General features: G+C 45.2%; 2 long non-coding RNA genes across 2 annotated transcripts in view; one reads left to right on the top strand and one right to left on the bottom strand.

Moving 5' to 3' along the window:
• LOC308584548 overlaps positions 1-20901 on the top strand; it is a 59093-nt gene extending 38192 nt beyond the window's left edge. Inside the window, exon 3 of the long non-coding RNA XR_014006908.1 lies at positions 20871-20901. This is a non-coding gene — a long non-coding RNA (uncharacterized lncRNA). The remainder of the gene's footprint in view (positions 1-20870) is intronic.
• The window catches only part of LOC308584538, a 550410-nt gene that overhangs the window by 121269 nt on the left and 407113 nt on the right, over positions 1-22028 (bottom strand). The gene's annotated exons all lie outside the window — the stretch shown is intronic.

Genomic DNA, 22028 nt, shown 5'->3' with positions numbered 1-22028 from the left:
TGCTGTTTCTGAACAAGTTTATTTTCTTTGAGTTTGTTTTGCCCTGATAGTGGCGACTGCCATTTTAGAGGCGAGCCATTGTGGTTTAGTGGCTAAAGTGTAGGACTAGGACCTGGGAGACAGGGTTCATATCCCCCTCTTAGCCATTGTTATAACAAAACAAAACAAACTGCTCCTTTTGGGCTATTCTGTTGCTGGGTAGTTCGGCCCATTTGTGATAAAGGAACTTTGAGTTTCTTGAAGGGGTGCTTCCCTCTAAAAGGGCAAGCAGGGGTACCCGGACAAGCTGTGGGCTACCTCAACTCTGCTATTTCACTGGAAACATGTATGCCTGGCCTAGCAGGTGATCCTAGGGCTTTGCCCTAGAATTCGATGGCCTGGAAGCGTTTCCGGCCTGTATAGTGTCCCCATGTGGTCCATGAAGCATTGGTTTCACCGGTTCCTTACATTGTTTAGTTTTTGCGGACTATGACTGGGGCTTTTGCAAATGCCTCAAGAGCTTGCCTCTCCTGCAGGGGATGACTTGTGGACGCCCCAGGTGTCTTCCAGAAGGAAGCATCTTCGAAGGCTGCAATCCAGGAGGAGGGCAAAGAGGAGCAGGAATCATGATTCAGACATCACCTTGGACCCCTACAGGGGTCAGGGTGAGGCTGTCCTGGGTCTTTAGGGATCATCCTGGATAGCTCAGCTGGTCAGCGCATAGTGCCGGTAATGCCTAGGTTGCAGGATTGGTCCCTATATGGGACAGCTGCATGCTCCCCCATTGCTCTACCTGGACACTTAGGTCCAGTGTCGAGGGCCTTTTGCTGGTTCCCTCACTGCGAGGGATGTAACAGGTGCCACGTTTGCAATATGCAAGCGGGAGAAAGCACCTTTGTGTGCCCGCACTGCAGTTTGCTCTGTGCGTTGCAGGGCACAGCGCTGCACGGGTTGCATTTGCATTGCATTGCGTGAGAGATTTGCATTTGCGTTGCACGGAGGTTGTGTGCATTGCACAGAGGGTGTGTGTGCATTGCACAGAGTGTGTGTATTGCACAGAGGGTGTAGTGGCATTGCACAGAGTGGGTGTTTTTGTTTGTTTTTTGTTTTATTTGTTGCATTGCACAGAGAGTGCATTGCACAGTGTGTGTAGTTGCATTGAACAGAGGGTGTGTGCAGTGCACGGAGTGTGTAGTTGCATTGTACGGAGTGTGTAGTTGCATTGCACAGAGTGTGTAGTTGCATTGCACAGAGTGTAGTTACATTGCATGGAGTGTGTAGTTGCATTGAACGGAGTGCGTTTTTGCATTGCACGGAGTGTGTAGTTGCATTGAACGGAGTGTGTAGTTGCATTGCACAGAGTGTGTAGTTGCATTGCACAGAGTGTGTAGTTGCATTGCACAGAGTGTGTAGTTACATTGCATGGAGTGTGTAGTTGCATTGAACGGAGTGTGTAGTTGCATTGCACGGAGTGTGTAGTTGCATTGAACGGAGTGTGTAGTTGCATTGCACAGAGTGTGTAGTTGCATTGCATGGAGTGTGTAGTTGCATTGCACAGAGTGAGTAGTTGCATTGCATGGAGGGTAGTTGCATTGCATGGAGTGCGTTTGCATTGCACGGAGTGCGTTTTTGCATTGCACTGAGTGTGTAGTTGCATTGAACGGAGTGTGTAGCTGCATCGCACGGAGTATAGTTGCATTGCATGGATTGTGTGAGCCCTGCACGGAGTGTGTTTTTGCTTTGCACAGTGTGTGTCTGAAAAGGAAGCTGGTTCGGCAGCAGTTTTGTCGGGACCTTTTTTTTTAGGGATTCTGGCCAGCGTCGGCCCTGTAAATTTACGTATTATGATGGCAGTACAAGGTGCCCCCTGCCCAAGCGGGGCTGGAAGCTGGCAAGCAATACCTCAAGACCTTTTGCCCATATTCCCATTTTATTTAGGGATCCAGTTGGATATCGTTGCTAAAACATACCACTTGCCTATGGAGAAGCTGTCTGCCTTGGAGGAAGTTATTTTGTAATACTTCCTCTGTAGCAAGTGATGCTTCACCAGATCCGATCTTGCTGGGTCTCTTAATTAACCTTGCATGCAGAGTGGTCGCCCCAGGCCGCCCCTTCCCTTCCCACTAGGCCAGGCTGCCTGCGGCCTGAGGTCCCCTTACCTTTCTCATGCAATGGTTGCAATTCCTAAATGTTGAGGTCCCCTTACCTTTCTCATGCAATGGGATCTCATGCAATGGTTGCAATTCCTATATGTATGCAATAGTAGTTGGCCATGGCAGGATACTTGCACGGGGATTTTTCAGGTTCATGCTGATGCTGCTGGATCTTTGCCCTTTGGTTTTTTATTTCAGGGGCTGCTGGTGTGCAAAGCCATGGCCTCAAGCCTGGTATGGTGAGGCAATCATGTGACCTAACTTTTGAGTTTTCCCCATTGTAGTAGCAGTTCACATGTGGCCCGAGGAGTTCAGTGACCATCGGATCTGCTTTTGGTCTGATAACCAGGTAGTGGTGAGCGTCTTGGCTAAACAGTCCTCACGCTCCAGCAGAGTCTCCGCCCCTCCGCTCACGCTTTTGAGCTGCGCCACTTAAGGTTTAATATTGTGTTTTCTGCTCTCCTGATTACGGGATCCTCTAATGATGTCACTGACACTCTATCCCATTTTCAGATGGAGCGCTTCAGATCCTGGGCTCCAGACACTCAGCTATTGCCAGACTTTTCCAGACCACCTGTGGCATTTTGACAACAATTAGTAATTGCAGAGAGCAGCAGCTTCCATTTCCCCTTCTGCTTTTAGCTCTTATGGGAAGGCCTGGATGGATTTCTTAGCCTTGAGCTGGCTCTCCTCGGCCATTCAGATGAACTGGCCCCCATCCTCTGAGCAGACCCTGCAGTATTTGGTCCACCTGCTGCAGATTGGGCGTGCTGTTATAACTATAAGAATTCAGTCCGCTGCAATGTCTGTTATACTGAAGCTTTATTTTTCAGAGACCCTTGCATAAAGTTTGTAATGCGCAGGGCCTTGGAAGGTTGGAATAGGCTCCAACCTATGGGTAGGAAGTCGGTCAATTTTACCTATGCAGGATCTGCAACAAGTTAAAACTTGTCTGCTGGTAAAAGATCAAGGCGAGACTCCTTTCAGTATTCCATTGCATTTTGGGCACTGAGGGTTGGGGGAATGGTTGTTGGAGCCAGCACAGGGCTGAGAGTCTGGAGGCTTATTGCTTCAGTCGCTGGCTGCCCAGGGAGCTGGTGACTGGCTTCTGGGGACGTTGGTTGGAGGGGGCGGCTGTAGGCCTTGCAGCCTGAGGCTTTTGGCAGGAGCGCCATTTTGCCTCCTTGTCGGGCCAAGTGCTGGCATCTAGTGGCCAGGCCTTGCAATTGCAGGCCTGGCTTGAAATTGAGTGGCGGCCTCTAGTGGCTGCAGTGGGTAAAGGCAGAGCTTAAATTCTGAAATTACTCACTTCGCCACCTGGTGGTGGTGATAATTTCCACCTGTTTGCAATCACTGCTGGAGATTTAATTATTTAATTATTTTGTTGTCCGATCTTTATTTCAGCGATTTAGTTCCTGCTTCCTTTTATTATTATTATTAATTTGTAACTTTAATTTTCCATTTTGATCTTAATCTTATTTTATTTTAATTTTACTCCGGTAGTAGGTATGGCTCCAAAGAAGGCAACAAGGAGGCCTGGTCCCACCACCTCTGCAAAGCGACCTATTAAGGGCCCGTCTCAGGCCTTACGTTCTCCCGAGCCCGGCCAGTCGTTGAAAGGCATCCAGTCCATGGTTTCTAGTTTGGCTGGCGACCCGATGGCACTGGCAAGGGTGGAGGCGGAGATGGATGGCTTGATGCACCGTTGCTCAACCCCGTCGACCTCATCAGCGATGCCGGCTCCCCCTGCGGGTGCCTCTTCTCCAGCATCGTCATCTAGTGAAGATGAGAGAGTATATTTGTCAGCCGATGGTTTATTACCTGACACGCAACCGGCCCCGGCCCCTGTCCTGCCTGGGCCACAGGTTGTCACGCAAAGGGGGCGGGGGCGTACTAGGGTCGGGGCCAGGAGAAGGGCATCGACGCGGGGCCAGGTTGGTCGAGGTTCCCTGTGCAGTCTTCCGTGGTGCCGCGTTCTATTATGGGTCATTCACAGGTTGTTTCTTTTCAGTCACTTCCAGGCGCTGTGCAGCAAGGTGATGTTTTGGAGTCTTCTGTGGAGGACAGCCTTCCTCCACCTTCAAAGACGACTTCTGGTGGGCACCGCCGCCACAAAAGGAGCTCCAGGAGGCGGTCTAAGAGGAGACGGAATGACACTTCGTCCTCTTCTTCAGGTCGGGCCGCTATCCGTATCTGGATAGTAGGGCACAGTATTGTGCATTGGGCTACGAACAGAGCTCGTCAGTCTGGACTGGGTGAAGGCCTGGGATTCCCGCAGCACGTACACGTGTCCTGGATCTCCAGAAGGGGGATGCTGTGGAGGGAATTTTTACCTCTCATACGAAGGCGTGTCCTCCAATGTGGCCCTCCTTCAGCGATCGTGGTGCAGCTCAGGGAGAACGATATGGTTTCCTCTTCCTGCTACGGGCTGCGTGCTACCATATTACAGGACCTTGGAGAGCTGGCGGCACTGGTGCCGTCAACTAAGCTAATTTGGTCACAGCTATTGCAACGCCGCATTTGGCGAGGTAGTCCTTGCCCAGCTGCCACCGAACGTGTAAGGAAGCGGATTAATTCCGCAGCAAGCAAGCTGGTGGTGAACCTGGGCGGGTCTGTGGTCCCTCACCCTCTGATTTCATTCAAGGCGATTGAATTTTACAGGGATGACGGGGTTCATCTCTCGCCAGTGGGGAATGATGTGTGGTTGGATGCTTTAGTGTCCAGGCTGAGGGTGTGGTTTAATTTGTGAGTGGTTGGCGGCGAGCGTAAGGGCTCGAGTGGCGGTTAGGCATTGGTTAAAATTGGTTGGTGGAGGGGTATGGATTGGCTGTGCCTGCCCCTCCAATGCTGCTGCAGACGGGTATTCCGTTAAAGGAATTCTGAAGCTTACCATCCCCCTCGTCCAAACCCTGACGGCAGGGTGCGGGCCGTGTAAGCTTCAAGGAACATGCGCGGAGCAGTGAGAGTCTGTGACGCAGCTCCATCTGACTCTGACCATGTTTCCTCCGGGACTGGCTAAGGAGTCAGTGCTGTCCCCCAAGGCGGGGGGGACAGGTAGTCATAACCAATGCCTAAGCAACCACTCTCAATCTGTATAAAATAAAGTTGTGGCCAAAATTATGCCAAAAACCAAAACAAAAATTATGTGTGATGTCTGAGTTATTGGGGTAGGGGTTTTGTGGGACCTCAGCACGCAAAGCGTGTTCTCATAGAAGAGAGAGCACGTGTTGCGGATGGGGCCAAACAAAACCCCCAGTTAGCGACCAGCCCATTGAGGGCAATGGGATGGAGCAGATTGGTTAAAGCTGTTACTGGGGCAAAATTGATGTTGCCAATTTAGGGGTGGGTTTAGTTCCCTTATATAAGCAGGGTCCACAGCTTTCTCTTTCTCTTTTGCTGTGGACATCGGATCTCCCGCCCGCCCTCCCTTGTTTGGGCTTGCGCTTTGACCTTGCTTTGCCTGTCATGGGGTCGTTCGCCTTGGTGCGGGGGCCCAGTAGGAATTTGTCCAATTGGCTGATTAGTGCGTGCCTTTTGGGTTTTGCCTACTGCTTAGCAAATCGTCACAACTTGTAAGGTTGGCGGTTAGGCATTGGTTAAAATTGGTTGGTGGAGGGGTATGGATTGGCTGTGCCTGCCCCTCCAATGCTGCTGCAGACGGGTATTCCGTTAAAGGAATTCTGAAGCTTACCATCCCCCTCGTCCAAACCCTGACGGCAGGGTGCGGGCCGTGTAAGCTTCAAGGAACATGCGCGGAGCAGTGAGAGTCTGTGACGCAGCTCCATCTGACTCTGACCATGTTTCCTCCGGGACTGGCTAAGGAGTCAGTGCTGTCCCCCAAGGCGGGGGGGGACAGGTAGTCATAACCAATGCCTAAGCAACCACTCTCAATCTGTATAAAATAAAGTTGTGGCCAAAATTATGCCAAAAACCAAAACAAAAATTATGTGTGATGTCTGAGTTATTGGGGTAGGGGTTTTGTGGGACCTCAGCACGCAACGTTCCGGCTGCTCCCTCTCCCGCCGCGCAGGAGCGATGCCTCTCTCTGGCTCTCCCTCCGCGCAGGCTGAGGGAGGGAGGGAGGTGCGCGTGTGACCCGTCTCTGCTGGGAGACCAAACCCAGCGAGGCAGAGTCGCGCGGAGGCGCCCAGGCAGCGCTGCCGGCTGCGAGGAGGAGCGCCAGGCAGCAGCAGGAGGCGCGGCCTCTCCTCGCCGCCGCCGCCCCGCCTCTCGCCGCCCGACTCGCCCGCCTCCCTCCAGGCATCTCGCGGCACACCAGCCGATGTCTCACGGCACACTCGTGTGCCGCGGAACACCGGTTGGGAAACACTGGTCTATAGAAAGCCTAGAAGCAGGAGATGAGTGCAAGAGTGTTAGGTATAGCAATTTAATCCACTGAAATTGTGGATGCTTGTATGCATTATTATGTGTTTACATTTCATTGGTTGGTAACTGAATTCTAGAGAGTTCTCTAGCAGTTCTTGTGTGATTGGCTAACGTTGATCACATGGGAGGTATCTAGTGAAGGAGAGACTCTACTTTATGTGAAGCAAGATGGCTGTGTTTTAGAATCCACTGTGAACACTACTAAGTGGAATAGAGTGTTGGAGTGCTTCTTCTCAGCTTGAAGGAAAGAGAGGAAAGCTGTAAGAGAAGGTAAAAGTGGAAAACTCTCATAGGGGCTGCAAGGCATCATCTAATTGAGATGCTGAGATCTGGAAAGAGAGGTAAATGCGGTGGTTTGGAAGTTAGAAGAAGAGACTTTAAGTCCACGCTTGAAGAAGCATGTAATTGTAAATATAATGTTGTAATTCATCTAAAACTAAAAGTTTCTGCAAGTAAAATTTTTGAATATTAAAGTCTGGACATTGGTTTAATTTCCAAATAAGTGTGCTAGTCATATGATTTCAGCTTCTTTGCTGCGATTTCACTACTCTTACCTCAACAAACAGTCCTCTCTTCACTTCTTGTGTTTCCTTAAACTGCTTTTCAGAGGCAGGCTGTCTCAGGTTCTGGAGGTAACACACAGCCATCATTACCAGTAGACCATTGATAGTCTTATCCTCCATTAATTTGTCTAATCCTCTTTTATAAAGCCACCTGAGTCGCTGGCCATCACCACATCTTACAACAGTGATTTCTATAGCTTTAGCTGTGCACAGTGTGAAATATTTCCTTTTCTTTGTCCTCAGTATTTTAACATTCAACTTCATTTGATGACCCCCCACCCCACCCCCGGTTCTAGTGTGATGAGAGATGGAGAGAAATGGAGTTCCTTACATGAGGTGGAGAAAGTCGATAGAAAAAAATTGAGCCTTCGATGAGGGATTTTGTCTGAAGTTTTCTGGAAGTCGAACAACGCTGGGTGGAATTGAACACCCCACTATTGCAAACATTGCATTACATATCAGCTTGCCAGAATGAATGTTTCCCCCTCCCCTTTCCCCACATGCTGTTCTGGGGGTTCCCCTGATCCCTCCTGAGTCCGTTGTGGCGGGTACACAGGGAGGGGGGAGCCCTGTAGCACAAGTAGAGGTCCTTACACAGCGTACTGATAGGCTTTATTAGGTGAGTCACAGTCAGTGCCTACCATGTCACCCCTGTTCACATGCTTCCTGACAGTCTGCTTCTATGTTGACCATTAGGCTGTCTCTCCAACTTGTTTGTTTGTTTTATATACTGCCCTATACCCGGAGGTCTCAGGGCAGTTCACAGAATAAAATCAAAATATACAACCAAAAAATGCATAATCAAAATAAAAACAACAACCCAATACTCCCCCCACAAAAAACCTCCACATTTTAAAGGGGCATAGGACTTAGCCACCTCACCACATGAATACATGTCTTCCTTTCACTGGTGCTAACAACCAACAAATATTCACTGACCCCAGCGCTAACAGGCTACGTAGATGAACTGGTAGGTCACAACCCATCACCATGGCATGGTTTATCTAACATGGTTTGCAACAGCAACACTACAACCAAATAAATATGGGGTGTGGGCAGGGTGTGTGTGTGTGTGTGTGTGTGTGTGTGTGAATGAATGAGTCCCTAAATTCATTTTTAGGTTAAAAGTGGGTCCCAGGTATGAAAAAAACTGAAGACTACTGAGCATGTGATATCAGCAACCTTTGTAAATCGCCATGTGGTCTACACAACCCTGTTGAAAACACCAGCTGCCTGTATTTCTAATGATATAATCACCAATAATAATCCCCTCAACAGCACAGGTTCCCTCCCAAAATTGAATAATGGGGTGGTGGGGGAGAGAGGAAAGGTTAAGGACCAAAATGAATATAAATTAATCACCAGGTTCTGTACCTAAATCCTGTTTCATAAAAGTATACTCTGGCCAAAACCCAGGTTTTCCAAGGTATAAACACGAAAGGGAAATAATTATTCAATAAAGGCCAAAAGCCCTGTTGCTTTATTCATGTAAGTGGACCTATTGACTATGTATGAGTCAAGCAAGCAGGATATGCAGCTCCCATAATAAAAGGAATTATAACTAGGAGTAATGGGATTAAATTAAAAAAGAGTTTTGGAAATGCTTTCTTTTTTTCTTTTTTCTTTTTTGCATATATATCCAGTAACAAATGATCTATTGTCTCGGCATTGCAAACTCACAAACATTCACCCTAGGGCAAATATGAACTATTTCTTCATATTTCACAAATAGGCTCTGATTTCAGAATGAAAACAAAACAAAACCTTGGTATTGAACAACAGTTTAGCATGCAACTCATCCCAAACCCTTGTTATAAGAGGGGATCAATACATACCTCGATGTGTTTGTACATTAGAGTTGCATTTATTTCATTCTAGGAAGAGCTGTTAACAGATTTTAACATTACTTATACGAATGATTACATGTATGCCCTTTTGTATTTTTTAAAAATTTGTTTCTGGGGTCCAATATTTCTTGGAGACGTCTTGAATATTGAGTTTCTGGGTGCTACTTCAAACCTGCTCTATTTAAGGCACATGTGAAACAAAACAATATTTACAGATAGGTAGCCGTGTTGGTCTGCCATAGTCAAAATAAAAAAATTCCTTCCAGTAGCACCTTAAAGACCAACTAAGTTAGTTCTTGGTATGAGCTTTCGTGTGCATGCACACTTCTTCAGATACACTGAATCTCCCATTCCCACCACCCTTCTGAGTAATACCCCTCCCCACCTTCTCACTATATAGAAGGATCTGGCAACTTCTGTTTCAGTGTATCTGAAGAAGTGTGCATGCACACGAAAGCTCATACCAAGAACTAACTTAGTTGGTCTTTAAGGTGCTACTGGAAAAAACAATATTTATCACATATGGATGTCTGGGTATGTTCAAAATACTTTCTAGTGACTGTTTCTCACATCTTCCACATACCCTTAGCTGCATGCCATTCTTTTCCTGTTCCATCCCCATCACTTGCAATCCTGCACATAAAAGCAAGGAATCTGCACAACAGTGGGGCTAGGTACCTCAGACTGCCTGAGTTTCATGGTACCTTTCATCTCCTGTGGACACCAAGAGGGTGTTTGGTGATTGGAGGAAAGATGAATAAATTTTAAGGGAGGGGAGAGTCATCTTTCTTTTAAATATGGGATGGTCAACAGTTCATTTTCCTTTCTTCCTTCCTAAAACAAAACAGGCAGCAACTTGGCTGTCCTCCGCTGCCTGGACCTGTTCCAAGGCAAAGGACATTGTACCTCAAGGCCCAAAGCCACCCCCAAATAAATAACTTCACACTGACACATAATTTTGGTTTAAGGTTACTGGGCAAATTTTAGACCACAACTTTATTGATTACAGCAAAGTGAGTGGTATTGGCTTAGGCATTGGCAACAGACCAGAACTGACTCCTGCCTCTCTGACAGAAAGTCTGGAAGAGTAAACACCAAATAAGGGAGCAACACCAATGTAGATCAACCGAAGCTCACCCCAGGGTTCCTGTGGTCCTGGCATGGCCCTAGCCCCTCAAGCAGACTTTGGACGAGATCCAGGACCCCCAGATCCCTTTAACAGAATACCCTTATTCATGGAGGGGCAGGTGATGGCCGCACCTCCCCTCCCACACAGCTCCTCAAGCCAGTGCCTAACTGCCAAACCTTACAAAGTTGTGACGATTGCCAAGGGGGTAGGCAAAAACCAAGTGGCCAGTGCCAATCTGCCAAATGGAAAATTTCTTACCCGGTCCCTGTCCCAAACAGGCGACCACACCATGTCCGAAGCAAGGCCGAAGCAAAAAAACAACCCATAGGGACGGGAGGGCGGGTGTTCGGCAGCGCAAAGCAAGCGCCATTGGCCACGTCGTGCTGCCGCTTTTATAGCCCCACAATCACGCCTCCGTAACTGGATTGGCACAAGCAGCCTGGCGTGACTGTGGGGCCACACTGTACAAGCTTGTCCCCACCCCAGGACCCTACCAATATATTGGGGGGTGTCCCGAGGCCTGCACGCAACCAGGACCCTCTCTGAGGAGGATCCCATTTATGAACACGCACACACAATTCCACGTACAGTTGGATCTTGCTTCAGCTATGGCAATGGAATAGCATCCTTCAGTGCATAAGAAGCAGCGAGTAAGTTGAAGAGGAGCAGGGAAGTTCTATGACACTCATAGCTCCGACTTCCTGCAGAGGGCAATGGGCAGGGAACTCAGTAGGAATGGCTGAGGTGTTTCTTCTACTGCCTCGCCCAACGACCTGCAAACCTGAGGCAAACGTCTCAGTCTGCCTAATGGTAGAGCTGGCCTTGATTCCATAACACAGTGTCCCTTGGGAACAGTGCAATGTTATGCTGTTGTGTCATTTTCATGGGGTTTTCTGGGAGTGGTGAAGGGGAGTGGCAGCCCCCCAAAAGGAAAGGGAGAATCAAACCCCTCATACTGCTACTCCTTCCTAGGGCTGCCCTACGCCCATGTGTCTGGATTTTGTGTCCAGATTTTCACTTTTTGAAATATGGCAACCCACCACTACCAGTTACCAGACAAGGAAAGGAAAGGAAAAAGGAGTGTGTGTTGGGGGTGGAAATTGTTAAGGGGTGCTTTCGGGATAGGAGGCATTTTTCTGAGCTTCAGTTTGACTTGAAAATAAGGATCTATTTATATTGTTATGGGAATTCAGTTGGGCTTCTAGAATGAATGGGTTGTTTCCAGCTAATTGGGACAACTTCACTGGATATAAACACATGTAATTGAAACACAGTTTAACATTATTATATAGTTAGTATATAGTTACTTATACCCACCCCTTTTCCCTGACAGTCAAGGCAGCTTACTGATAAAAATAACAACAGCTAAACACATGAGGAAAAGCAATAATTAGATTTGTACTCCTGTGTTTGCTAGAAATCATACTAAGAATGTCAATGTCTGTTCTAAGAACTACTTCTAAGACATGAATAAGTTTTTAGTGGGCAAAAGCCTGGAGCAAGCATAAATTCTTTAACTGACCTTATATAGAACATTGCCATAACAATATAAATTGAAATTTCCCATTGGAAACAGAGGAGGCGAAAAAGAAGAAGGAGCTTAGAACAATAAGTCTCCAGACTTAATACAAATGGATTTGTAGAGTCAGATTCAAAGATGTGTAATTAACACTTTCTGAAAACTACTACATAATCTATCCTAATTTGAATGACAGTTATAATGCCATCTAGATGACAAGGACTATGAAAATTTAGCCAGAATCCAAAAAAAAAAGGTCAAAGGGATATTGAATGTCTTTATTTTTCTTTTTTTGGTCTAAAAGCCCTGAAAAGTAAGCATCCCAGACACTGCTTCCAGCAGTTATGTAATTACCGAATTGTCAGTAATTGTTTATTATGCTATTTGCTCTTTTCTGCATTGTTTCTGCAATTTGCATTTTATCAGCAAGCCACAGTCAGTAGGAATCAGATGCTGTCGGTTTGGGAACTGCCTTGAAACCTACATTAACATTCATGTCTCTTGACAACCCCCTCAAGTTCCGTCCATGTAACAAAATTCGCCCTTGTTCAAAAGGCCACATCATTCTTATTTATGGATTTGGTTTTTGCAGAAGGGGGGTGGGGAGAGATTTCATTATGCATTGTACCTAATACCCAGACCGATGCAAAGCAGCCATTGTGCAGTCATTAGAGGAAGCGAGAGACCTAAAAGTGGCAATGTGCAGGTTGGGTAATGAATGTTTGGACAACTGAGAATCCCACTGGTTTTGCAGACAGAACTGGCTGCGCATTGTAACAGAAAACGAAGTGCTAACAAACAAACAAAATCCCTACACGATATCTGTAACGGCTTGGGTCTCTCCCACAGAAGTGAGACAACTCCAGCAGTAATTATCTCAGATTTATTGCTTAAACATGTAAATCACTGTGGAGCTCAGTCCTCGGCGTCTTCTCCCAAGTTTGCTGTTGCCAAGTCTGAGCTCCGCCTCTTCCTCCCCAGCAATGAAACCCCCACTTTCGTTTTCTTTCTTGTTCCCACCTCTCGCATGTTCTAGCGAGCCTACGCGCTTTTGGACAGGCTATTTCCGGTGCCCCTGCTTCTGAGCCCCAACTTGAGCTGATCGTTTGTGTTTTCCCCCTTGGACTTCCCCCTTCCTGCAATTTGTACTCAGAACTGAAGTTTCTCCTACAGATCGGCTGCCCTTCCCTTGTTTTGCATTCCAGGCTTATCTCGTCTCCTTGGCTCTCAGCCTCTGCTAGCTGTGTCTGGTCTCTGACAACATCTCTCCAACTTCCATATATTTTATGCACACCCAGCCCTAAGGCTGAGTCTATACATGACACTCAACCATCGTTTCCCGTTGTCTGCAGGCCACCTGCACTCTGTTGCCAGCTAATAAAGTAAAACCAGTTTTGCACATCCCAACTCAGTTCTCACTGGGATGTTGTTGTGTTTGACCTTTTGCTCTTTTTAAAGCAAAGCAAAACAAAACAAAACAAACACCTGTTTTGTATATCTGTATAATTTAGATACCTCCCTAGCATACTGATACCCAGGGCTTTTTTTCCCCAGCCAGAAAGTGTGTTCTCCTCCATGGAGAGTACGTGTTGCGGTGGGGTCTAATAGGACACCCCCTTTTGGTTACTGGGTGGGACCATTTGGATGGCCATGACTGTGATTGGACCAATTTGGGTTATTGGGGAGATTTAGATGTTGCCATTTAGAGGGTTGGCCTGAAGGTTATATATTCTTGGCATGCAGCTTTTTTCAGTCTCTTTTGCTGCATGCATCGGATCTCCTGCCCACCCTCCCTAATTTAGGGCTGTTGCGTTTGACATTGCTATGCCTGTCATGAGGTTGTCTGCTTTTGGGGCAGGGGCCTGGTAGGAATTTTGTCCATTTGGCAGATTGGCTGGTGCCATTTGGTTTTTGCCTACTGTGTAGCAAATTGTCATAACTTGTAAGGTTGCGGTTAGGCATTGGTTAAAATTTGGTTGGTGGAGGGGTAAGGGTTGGCTGTGCCCGCCCCTCCAATGCTGCTGCTGCAAGGGAATTCCGTTAAAGGAATCCAGGGGTTTGCCGTTCTTTCATCCGTACCCCTGAATGGGGCTTGGGCCGCACAAGCCCCTGGGAGTATGCGGGGAGAGGTGAGGGCCTGTGGCTCAGCTCCATTTCTCCCCAATATTGTTTTCCCTTACTGGCTTTCACTGGAATCCGGAAGTCAGTTCTGTCCCCAGGCAACCACTCACATTTATGTATTTTAATAAAGTTGTGGCCAAAATTATGCCAAAAACCTCAAACAAAAATTCTGTGTGAATTGTGCTTTATTTAAGGAGTGGCTTGGGGACCTCGACACGCAACTCACTGCAACTCATCCAGCTTGAGTAATTGGAGGGACTGATATAGGTATGCAAACCAATGATTCTCCAAATCCAAGGGAAAAAAAAAATAGAAGGGCACACCAACCAGCAAGAATAATCAAAGATAGAAGGGGATTTCAGGGATGGCATAAATTAAATTTGGTCCAGCATACTGTGGAAATATAGACATGTGGACATAGTGATAAGAATTTAGTCACAACTAGCATTCTTAACCAATGGTTTTTAACCATACAATATGCAAGGAGGGAGAGAGACTGTTTCTCTTCTGATTACATTATTCACCCCAAGTATAAATCATTGCTTCTACACATACAATTGTTCAGCCTAGCAGTAATTCAGGGAATAAAGACTGATTCAAGGGAAACAATTCAAAAATAGGAACTTAAGCTGTTCGTTGCCTTCTCACAGTATGCCCAAAGAAACAAAGGCAGGAAATGATCCAGCACATCTCCATTTTATAAGCACTTAGATCGGGAATAAAATATTACAACTGTCAGTTTTTGGTCTTCTTATAACTGCCTCCAAGCTTACAGAAGTAGCATAAGAATGAGACACTTGCGAACATGGTCCCAAAACAAATTAAATCTCACATGTTTCAGCCTGCTTGTTGCTTATTTGATATATTCTTATGTGTGTGCCCCCCTCATACACACACACTGTGAGATCCCCATAAAACTGAGTGACATTTATCTCATGCCAGGAAATATTAAGCAGATACAAGCTGGACATTTGTACGGATTAGAAGCTCCATAGAAGAAAACGATTATGGATGTGTATATATATAACTTGTAAGAATTTCTTTTTCATGGGATAAATCAGAACTTTTGGGACAGGGTAATTAGTGGAGGAAAAGCTGTGAAGAGCTTGGTGATAGTCTGCATTTATCAACTATAATTGAAAATGCATTGATGGGCAGCAGTAGTATTCATATGTATGATCACGGTCCAATCTTATGGTTGCTGGAGATACTTGTACAAGCCAAGACTAGATCTTATCTGCTCTCAGCGCACTACAAGGGTGTCCAAGGAGAGTTCATAGAAACTGAACTGTTTCCTTGCACAACTGAGTTTGTATTCTTTTTGCTGTTTGGTACTGAAAATTTGAGAATAACTTTCAGGAAAAAGTGGTCTGTGCTCCAGGGGTTATTTTACAGTGTCTCCATGGAAGATATGTGGTGAAAGAGTTGTATAAGGAAGATATAGCCCAGGAAATAATCACAATGTAGTAAAAGATTAAGCCAGAAGGACAGGACGGCAACAGCTAATACCACACCCTTGAACATGTTCCCTACCCTATATGTTTATTTATTTGTGCTGGCAGCCAAGAAATTAAAGGTAAATTAGTTCCTCAATCTTGAACGTTCTTTCTGTTCTGCTATAGCTGATAGCTAAAGAAATGAAATGAAATTATTGCATACACAGCTACGCCACACCACACACAACACTGAATGTTGTCACCTTCCCTAGCAACTAGGCACACACAAATGAGAATTACCAGTCAAGAGGGGGCAAGATGCCAAAGAGGAGGAGGACTGGGAGGAAGAAGCGCACTTGACCCTGCCACGCTTATTTAAGCACGCAAGTAGTAATGGCAAAGTGGTTAAGCAGTCAATCCTTCTTCCCAGGGAACTCTGGGAATTGCAGCTCTGTGAGGGGATTAGGCTTCTCTTTACAACTCTCAGCAGCCTTCACAAACTCCAGCTCCCAGAATTCTTTGGGGGAAAGCCATGGCTGCTTAAAATGGCATCAGAGTGCTTTAAATGCATTGTGTGAGTGGGGCCAAAAACAGTTCATGAAAGACATACGGCAGTGGTAGTCTTCAAAAGATATGCTGGGAAAACACTATATTGGCCCAAACAAAGACTAAGTAAGAACAATGATTTCTGGCAGAGACCACTGCCAGAAAATAGGGGGTATCCCCAGGAAATGGAGACAGTTGGAGAGTGCATTATCCTTTGGCAATGTTACTGATCGTGCAATGAAACCCTCCTTGAAAATGATAATGGATTGAATATTTGCTATGAAAACCCCTGCCATTTAATTAAATGGAAACCTGTTTGTTTGTGTTTAGTATATTTGAAACCCTGAGCATTCAGTGCAAAGATGCTGGTTAGATGCAACTGGGAGTTACAGCATATTGATTTAATTTTCCACCTGATTGAACATGTCAGCATGAAAACTTAAATTCACTAAACATTTTGCTTTAAACGCATTAAAAATGGGTCATGGGAATGTCCAAGGGAAAGGAACGCAAAATGCCTGGAATAGGTTTTAAACTGGTTTATTTAAAGATATGATATATATATATATATTCTTTTTAAAAGAATAATAATCTTCTGAATACAAAAAAGCACTCTTAGCCTAGTAAACTGGGTTTTCCTCAGGCTGTTTTACTCTAAATGCCCCACAAGCCCATACATAATATACTATGAACTAGAATCAATGAGCTGCTTCTCTCTATCTTTAATGAGTGTACTGGCATTTGTTGACTATATTATCCACTTTATTAAAAAAAATGAGGGAGATATTTCATGCAGGGGGGAAGGAGGGATCCCTTCACACAGTAAAGGTTTTAAGCACCCTTTCATGTCTTCAAAACAAGGATTGAATGCTTAAACTGGGGAAGGGGGAAGTGTGCATATATCAGGCATGCCTGCTCCATTTCCCTCCATCCTTCCCACATTGAATGGGAATGCCTGAACTGGGCTTGTAAACCCATTTGGCTGAACATACCTACAAGTTAACCAGGAAGCTTGCATCACCAGGGGCCAGATTCTCATTATGTGTTCAGCCAAATGTGCCAGCAAGGCTTCTTGCAGACCTAACAAGTGTCCCTATTTTCCAAGGACACTGCCAGATTTACAAAGCTGTCCCAGTTTCTGATTTGTTCCCGGAATGTACCACTTTTCCTTAAAGGTAAAGGTAAAGGGACCCCTGACCATTAGGTCCAGTCATGACCGACTCTGGGGTTGCGGTGCTCATCTCGCTTTATTGGCTGAGGGAGCCGGCATACAGCTTCCGGGTCATGCGGCCAGCATGACTAAGCTGCTTAGAAACAAGAAAGCAAGGCAAAGCCTCTTGAGCAAAGATGCAGGAGCACTCCCACTGCACTCAAGAGGCTTTGTGTGGCTATCGCTGAAGCCAGGAGAGCAAGAGGGATTGGTGCGCACCGATCCCTCTTGCTCTCCTGGCTTCAGCGATAGCTGCACAGCCTGCATTCGGTCCATAAGACGCACACACATTTCCCCTTACTTTTTAGGAGGGGAAAAGTGCGTCTTATAAAGCGAAAAATAGGGTAAGTAACTCTATGACCTTTAGGAGACATCTGAAGGCAGTCCTGTATAGGGAAGCTTTTTAAACGTTTAATGTTTTATTATGTTTTTATATATGTTGGAAGCCGCCCAGAGTGGCTGGCGCAACCCAGTCAGATGGGTGGGGTATTATTATTATTATTATTATTATTATTATTATTATTATTATTATTATTGAAATCCTCATTTTCAACAGAGAAATATTGGAGGGTTATGCTCTTGCATTTTAGCTGTAATTCCACAACACACTTATCTAGAGCTCAGTGGGCCTTGCTTCTGAGTATACACGTATAGGATTGCACCGTCAACATTGCCTATATTGAAACTGAGCTGCCCAAAGACTGAGGTGCAAATCACCCTAAGTAGAGGTGACATAATCCTTGGAATTGTTTCTTTCTTGAAAGAGGTTGGCGCTAGTGCATAGAATATTAGCAGCCCAGCATAAATCCATTAAGATTTCCTAATGGTGTAATTTAAGGGCTAAGGTGTAGTCTGCTACTGGTGCTGTTTCCTTCCCTTACTCAATGAACAAAATGGGCTTGCGGGGTGTGTGTGTGCATTTTTGCAGCCCTGTTAATTGCTTGTGTTGTTTATGGCAATGCACCTTAATGCACAGAAATTACCAGTCTTCACAAAAGCCGCACCAATCAAACAAGTAACAGGTATTTTTTCTTCCTTCTCTCTCTCTCTCCCCCCCACCCCTATCGTTATTTTTCGCTTTGACATAAGTAAATTCTTTTATATATTTCCTAAGGCATTGCTATCCATTATTGCTGATTATCTTCTTAAAAGGCTGAAAGTAGTCAACACTTCCCTTTTACGTTGCCTTCAAACTAAAGTCAATTTATTGCTTTATGCATTTATACTGGAAAAATAAAAGACATGTCTAATTGTACATGCAGAAATGTGAATAGTCTGAAAAGGAAATGGACCCAAACAATTAGCTAATCCTTGCAAATGAAGCCCATTTCCTTTTGTTCTTGGAAATGTTAATTATTCCTTACAGCTATACTTTCAAGCTGATGTGTAGGAGTTGATTTGTTTGGAGTCCATTGTATAGTCTCTCCCCCCACCCTTTTATCCTTCCCAGATTAGCAATGGTAGGCTTTGCTATTTTAAATAATCAACCTCAATTAATGTAATCTTGACTTACGGATGCACTTGCTTAATAACGTGCACACAAAGATATTAGGATAATGGGGGGGGGGATCGTGAACATATTTAGCTACAGCCCTGAGATGATAAATTTTGCGTGTAGGATGTGTACCAGAACACATTCCATTTTAGAACTATGGCACGGGAAAAGGGAATTGTTATTGACTTAATGGCTAATTTCTCTCCTTGGGTTAACCAAGGGGCAAGCTACTAGATGTTACACACAGTTGCATGTAATATTCTCCTGCTGTTGAAATGAAAAACAGCCTGGGGAGCTTTTGCTGTGAAGGGAAAATAGCAGGAGGGAAGAGGCGCTTAACCCTTTCGTCACCTCCCATTTTTCTTCTCAAAATCACCCATCTTCATCAGTTTTTATGCCCACAGCAGGAAAAAGATTAATGGCAGTTACTGTTTCTCTACCATCTATTATTTTACTAGAAGTGTAGACATCTATGGGCCTGAACTGGCCACACATGACACAGCATCCCGACTTGTCAAAACACTTCGTTTCACAGAGACAAGTAGTTCCATAGTCTCAGCCATTCACATAAGAATTCCGTGTAGTAAACAAAGATGTCTAACTGGTGGCTTGGAAGCTGGATGCAACTGGGCTTGGTAAAAATGTTTGCCCACAACATATGGAGGGCACCACATTTGCTACCCCTGCAATGGGACTTACTTCCAAGTGGGCTTGCATGAGTTTACACCACAAGAGATCCTTCTTGCTGCTGCAGATACTTCTGTCACATGAATCTCTCTCCCAAACCTGTAATTTACCCTTAATATGTGTTACAGGAAAAAATAAGAGCCTCTAATCAAAATACTCTTTTGCTCACTACTACTTGCATGGGAGCCAACTCTTAGGAGCCAAGGGGCCTTCGTCCCCATCCCCCCCCCAATAATATATCTGAGGGAGCTGGGGGGCCCCAAAGTTGATGAGTGTGTATGCACATGTGATTGATTATGCAGGGCACGGCTTACTTGCCCCTCCCCCCATATATTATTCAAGTTGGCACCCCTGACTACGCAGTTCTCCCCCTAAAAATGGCTTCTAGACACAATGGCTGTCTTCTGCCCCCGCTGTCAGAGGCAGAATGCCTATGGAAAACAATTGCTAGAAATCACTAGCCAGGGCTTTTTTTCAGCTGGAACTCGCCAGAACGCAATTGCCATTATAAGAGAACAGGGGAGGTGTTCCAGCACCTCTTTTTTTTCTAGAAAAATAGCACTGGTGAGAGCACTCTTCTTGTGAGCTTCCCATAGTTATCTGGTTAGCCACTGTGAGAATAGGTTGCTGAAGTAGATGGACCTTTGGCCTGATCCAACAAGGCTTTTCTTATTTTCTTCCAGCACCAAAGACCAGACACCTAAGTTCTTTATTTAGCTTCCAGGCAGCTTTGAGCTTCCTAGGTAAATTTTAGACATGACATTAGCAACTGGACCATTAAATGTATCCCTGGAAGAACAAGTGCTTTTTGATGCTACTCCTTCATTATGTCATACAGTTCACTAAGCTGGGTTGGGCTATTTGGTTGATTTCTTGGTAAACATTAGGCATTTATTCATTCCATTTTTTTGTTGTCCCAAAAGTGGGCTCCTAAGCAAAAAAAAGCTATACAACTAGAAGAATCACAAGTGTTTACTCGAAAAACAAAAACAAAGGTGATTATTCCCCAGCCTTGACAGATAAGGAAGCTAGAAACTCGAGAAGGAAGATTCATCACCGACACATTATCTAACCACTGTACAATGTTCTGTACTATGGAAATGGGATTTGTGCCTGGCCTCAAAGGCTACCAGTCACTCGCTAGACTTGATTGCAGCGTCTTGAAAGAGGCATGAATGTGTGGCAAGGCGTAGCGTAATGTGATGCCGAAGTAAAAGCTGCATGATTTATGATCTCCCAAGGATTACAGAACTTGTTTCTATCCCTGCTTGAAAAACAGCTTGACACATGAGTGATGCAAAGATATTTGTTCCTGTTCTTCAGCCTGGGGAAAAAAACCACTATGCTCTTTTTTAAATACTTTTAAGAATTTGTCAGATGGTGTTTGCAACACCTCACTCACATCCCCTTCAACTGGACTACGTATTAGGTAGACATCCATTTTTGAGGGAGGTCAAAAGTTAAAATTGTCACTGTCTGAGAGATGGAATGTATATTAAATGTGCCATATTAACAATTCAAAACGTTATGGAATAATAACCCATATATATGTGTGTGTGCATATATATATATATATGTATGTGTGTAAATGTAAGGAACAAATTTAAAAGGTACTGTTGTTGCCAAGTGTGTTGTTTTTCTAGGAGTGGCAGTGGATTACAGCTATACCCAGAGAGCAATATGAAAAAGTGCATGTTGATTCTGAACTGAGCTGGGGGCAGGGATTATGGCCACACAGAGAAAACCAGCACTTTAGGGAGGCAACTATGAAGTAATGCCATACCACAAATCTCTCTCAGGTTTTGTTGCACCATTCTCCATCGGTTCATGAGAAAACAAACTGCATGCAACATTATGAAAGGTAAGGTAAAATTTCTCTGAAATGGGTGTTGCTTTGCCATGCTTGCCTTATTTTCAAGGGGTGTTTGTGAGTGTTCTTTCATTCTGCAAATCCAGTGGTCTGTACTCTGCAGACTTACTCGGTGCCTGTGCTTCAGTTATAGCTGAGGGGAGAAGTCATGAGGTAACTCATTCCGTGGAGATGTCTTCAGAGCAGGAAGTGTGCGTAGCTAGGGGGGCTGCAGAGCACTGGAAGAATGTTTACTCACACAACACCCTCAGCCACCTACAATTGTAAGGTAAGGCCCAAACTCCACTTGAATTCCATAGCGCCCAGAGAAATGGAGGCAGAAAAATGGAAGCCACTTTTGCTGGGGGGGGGGGTTCAAAACTTTGGAGGTCAGGTTTTGGTGTGACAGCTATAAACATGCTGCTTTTCTGTGGCATGCAAGTTCGGATGTACAGTGGTACCTCGGGTTACAAACTTAATTTGTTCCGGAGGTCCATTCTTAACCTGAAACCGTTCTTAACCTGAGGTGTGCTTTCACTAATGGGATCTCCCGCTGCCACCGCACCACTGCTGCACGATTTCCGTTCTCATCCTGGGGCAAAGTTCTCAACCCGAGGTACTACTTTTGGGTTAGCAGAGTTTGTAACCCAAAGTGTTTATAACCCAAAGCATTTGTAACCCAAGGTACCACTGTAGTACATGTGTGGAGAAGGTTTGGTCCTCCAAATGTTGCTGCATTACAGCTTCCATCATCCCTGACCACTGCTGGGAGTTGATGGGAGCTGTGGTTGAGCAACATATGGTGGGCCAAAGATTCCTCACACAGTTCACCATTCTTCTTCCCACCTGAAAGTCCTAGAATACAAATCCTACGTGACCTCTTCTCCTAAAGTGGCATATCAGAACAATAACTTTACAATGTGCCAGATGTGTAGAGCAAGACAAGGAAGAATTAGTAGTCACTTTTGGATGATGTCCCAATTAGTATTGTGTTACATACAAATAAATGCTAATTGCTCTTACAGTTCAAGCATGAAATGCTTATGTGAGCATACTGAACAGGAATATTGTCAGTGAGAGAACACATTAACCACCGAACAACGAAGTA

The sequence above is a fragment of the Podarcis bocagei genome (assembly GCF_964188305.1).
Source record: "Podarcis bocagei genome assembly, chromosome: 3".
NCBI classification, from domain to species: Eukaryota; Metazoa; Chordata; class Lepidosauria; order Squamata; family Lacertidae; genus Podarcis; species Podarcis bocagei.
Note: the sequence above shows the minus strand (reverse complement) of the source record. Positions and strands in the feature narration are given on the sequence as shown.